Source organism: Rhinopithecus bieti, unplaced genomic scaffold (genome assembly GCF_001698545.2).
Source record: "Rhinopithecus bieti isolate Rb0 unplaced genomic scaffold, ASM169854v2 scaffold_29388, whole genome shotgun sequence".
NCBI lineage: Eukaryota > Metazoa > Chordata > Mammalia > Primates > Cercopithecidae > Rhinopithecus > Rhinopithecus bieti.
In genome coordinates, this window is record NW_016813389.1 from 985,114 (window position 1) to 989,297 (window position 4,184).

A 4,184-nucleotide genomic window follows, 5' to 3' on the forward strand; every position below is an offset into this window, starting at 1 on the left:
AAAAAAAAAAAAAAACTTTTTTTTTTTTTTTTAATGTAGGAAGTAAACACATTTATTTATTTATTTATTTATTTAGAGATGGAAATTTGCTCTTGTTGCCCAGGCTGGAGTGCAGTGGCGTGAACTCGGGTCACCGCAACCTCCGCCTCCCAGGTTCAAGTGATTCTCCTGCCTCAGCCTCCTGAGTAGCTGGTATTACAGGCATGCACCACCACGCCCGACTAATTTTGTATTTTTGGTAGGGATGTGGTTTCTGCATTTTGGTCAGACTGGTCTTGAACTCCTGACCTCAGGTGATCTGCCCTCTTTGACCTCCCAAATTACTGTGATTATAGGCGTGAGCTACTGCGCCTGGCCTATTTATTTATTTTTAGGTGGAGTTTCACTCTTGTTACCCAGGTTGGAGTGTAATAGCATGATCTCAGCTTACTGCAACCTCTGCCTCCCGGGTTCAAGCGATTCTCCTTCCTCAGCCTCCCGAGTAGCTGAGATTACAGGTGCACGCCACCATGCCTGGCTAAGTTTTGTATTTTTAGTGGAGACAGGGTTTCACCATTGTTGGCCAGGCTGGTCTTGAACTCCTGACCTCAGGTGATCCATCCGCCTTGGCATCTCAAAGTCCTGGGATTGCAGGCGTGAGCCACTGCACCTGGTCACTTTTTTTTTTTTTTTTTGAGACAGGAATCTTGCTCCCAGGCTGGAGTGTAGTAGCTCGATCTTGGCTCACTTCAACCTTTGCCATCTAGGTTCAAGTGATTCTCCTGCCTCAGCCTCCCGAGTTGCTGGGATTAGAGGTGCCCGCCACCATGCCCAGCTGATGTTTATATTTTTAGTAGAGACAGGGTTTCGCCATGTTGGCCAGGTCGTTCTCGAACTTCTGACCTCAGGTGGTCTGCCTGCCTCAGCATTCCAAAGTGCTGGGATTACAGGCATGAGCCACCACACCCAGCTACGTTTGTTGTTGTTGTTGTTGTTGTTGTTGAGACAGAGTCTGGTTCTCACCAGGTTGGAGTACAGTGGCACGATCTCGGCCCACTGCAACCTCTGTCTCCTGGGTTCAAGTGATTCCCTGCCTTAGCCTCTTAGGGAGCTGGGGATTACAGGTGCATGCTACCATGCCCGGCTAGTTTTTGTATTTTTAGTAGAGATGGGGTTTCACCATGTTGGCCAGGCTGGTCTTGAACTCCTGACCTCAGGTGATCTGCCTGCCTCAGCCTCCCAAAGTGCTGGGATTACAGGCATGAGCCACTGCCTGGTGTACTTTTTTTTATTCCTAAAACTATAAACTTGGCCAGATGCAGTGGCTCATGCCTGTAATCCCAGCACTTTGGAAGGCCGTGGTAGAAGGATCAATTGAGTGCACAAGCTCAAGGCCAGCCCTGGCAACATAGCAAGACCCCGTCTCTACAAAAAATTAAAAAAAAAATTAGTTGGCTCACACCTGTAATCCCAGCACTTTGGGAGGCCGAGACGGGCGGATCACAAAGTCAGGAGATCGAGACCATCCTGGCTAACAAGGTGAAACCCCGTCTCTACTAAAAATACAAAAAAATTAGCCGGGCGTGGTAGCGGGCGCCTGTAGTCCCAGCTACTTGGGAGGCTGAGGCAGGAGAATGGCGTGAACCCAGGAGGCAGAGCTTGCAGTGAGCCGAGATTGCGCCACTGCACTCCAGCCTGAGTGACAGAGCGAGACTCCATCTCAAAAAAAAAAAAAAAAATTAGCCAGGCATGGTGGTGCATGTCTGTAGTCCCAGCTACTTAGGAGTCCGAGGTGGGAGGATTGCTTAAGTCTGGGAGGTTGAGGCTGCAGTGTACTCTAGCCTGGGAGACACAGTGAGACCCTGTCTCAAAAAAGCAAAAAGCTTTATAAACATTTTACATACCCTACTTCTTTGCTGAAATGGGACTACCTAGCCTAGCCACTGAAGTCTTCTAAATTTACCTTTCTTTGTATTTCATTGATTCCGTTTATGAAAAGATACCTGTGTTCATTGATTGGCTGCTGAGAGTAGGGGTACAGATATCATTCTGCTACCTCAGCCCAAGAAAGATTTTCAAGCCTTGATCATAGAGGCAGTGGTTTCTAATATTTTATTTTATTTTGAGACATGGTCTTACTCTGTCCACCAGGCTGGAGTGCAGTGACACAATCTTGGCTCACTGCAGCCTCCATCTCCAGGATCAAGTGATCCTCAGTCTCCTGAGCAACTGGGACCACAGAAATTAGCCACCACACCTGGCAAATTTCTGTATTTTTTGTAGAGATGGGGGTCTTACCTTGTTGCCTAGGCTAGTCTCAAACTCCTGGGCTCAAGGATCCACACACCTTGGCCTCCCAAAGTAGTGGTATTACATTTGTGAGCCACTGCACCTGGCCTGGTTTCTAGATTATTTCCAAGTATATAATCAATAAAGGACAGTTCTTCATGTTGATTCTTGGGGGTTCTGACCCTGTGAAGATAAAGTGTTAAGATGACACTCATGGCCGGGCGCGGTGGCTCAAGCCTGTAATCCCAGCACTTTGGGAGGCCGAGACGGGCGGATCACGAGATCAGGAGATCGAGATCATCCTGGCTAACACTGTGAAACCCCGTCTCTACTAAAAAAAAAAAAATACAAAAAACTAGCCGGGCGAGGTTGGCGGGCGCCTGTAGTCCCAGCTACTCGGGAGGCTGAGGCAGGAGAATGGCGTAAACCCGGGAGGCGGAGCTTGCAGTGAGCTGAGATCCCTCCACTGCACTCCAGCCTGGGCGACAGAGCGAGACTCCGTCTCAAAAAAAAAAAAAAAAAGATGACACTCATTTATTTTTGTTACTATTGTTAACAGAATTAATGGTACTTATTTTAGAGCCTTGGCATTTTTTGAAATGCCTTCATTTGATAATTTTGCTTGTAGGAATGTATCTTTAAAAAATTCCTGAAAAAGTTTTGCACATAAAACTTTACCACAGGCCAGGCATGGTGGTTTATGCCTGTAATCCCAGAACTTTGGGAGGCCAAAGTGGGTGGATCACCTGAGATCAGGAGTTCAGGACCAGCTTGGCCAACATGGTGAAACCCCATCTCTACTAAAAACACAAAAGGGAGCTGGGCGTGGTGGTGGGCGCCTGAATAGTGGGTAATCCCAGCTACTCAGGAGGCTGAGGCAGGAGAATCGCTTCAACCTGGGAGGCAGAGGTTACAGTGAGCCGAGATCGCGCTGCTGCACTCCATCCTGGGAAACAGAACGAGACTCTCTCTCAAAAAAAAAACAACAAAAAAAACTTCACCCCAGTGGCTAGGCGTGGGGGCTCATGCCTATAATCCCAGCACCTTGGCAGGCCAAGGTGGGAGAATTACTTGAGCCCAGGAGTTTGAGATCAGCCTGGGCAACATAGTGAGACCCAATTCATACAAAATATAAAAAACTTAGGCCGGGTGCAGTGGTTCATGCCTGTAATCCCAGCACTTAGGGAGGCCAAGGCAGTTGGATCACGAAGTCAGATTGAGACTATCCTGGCTAATACAGTGAAACCCTGTCTCTACTAAAAATACAAAAGATTATCCGGGTCTGGTGGCAGGCGCCTATAGTCCCAGCTGCTTGGGAGGCTGAGGCAGGAGAATCATTTGAACCCAGGTGGCAGAGGTTGAAGTGAGCCAAGATCAAGCAACTGCACGCCAGCCTAGACAACAGAGTAAGACTCCGTCTCAAAAAAAAAAAAAAATCGGGCCTGGTGGCATATGCTTGTATTAATAGTTCTAGCTACTCAGGAGGCTGTGATGGAAAGATCGCTTAAGCTCAGGATATCAAGGCTGCAGTGAGCCATGATTGCATCACTGCACTCCAACCTGGGTGACAGAACCCTGTCTGAAAAAACAACAAAGAAAATTTCACCACCACATCATTTATATTATTAAATAATTACAGTCAGCTAAAGTACATCAAACATTAGAGGAATGGTAAATGAATTATATCTACCAACTTGATAAAGTATTATGCAGCAACTTGAAAGTATGTTTATCAAGACTTTCATAATAAGGTTAAGTCATTATGTTATAATGTTAAGCAAAGAAAAGAAGGTTACAGAATTCTGTATGCAAAATGATTTCAACTGTGGGGAAAATGCATATTGAAAACACTCAAAAGAATGTGTAATACTTAGTGTGATTCTGAAATCTGATTTTTTTTTTTTTTTTTTTTTTTT

At 46.2% G+C, this 4,184-nt stretch overlaps 1 protein-coding gene across 1 annotated transcript in view; it reads left to right on the forward strand.

Annotated features, from left to right (window-relative positions):
* The window catches only part of NUP188 (nucleoporin 188), a 71,933-nt gene that overhangs the window by 5,532 nt on the left and 62,217 nt on the right, over positions 1–4,184 (forward strand). The window lies entirely within an intron of this gene.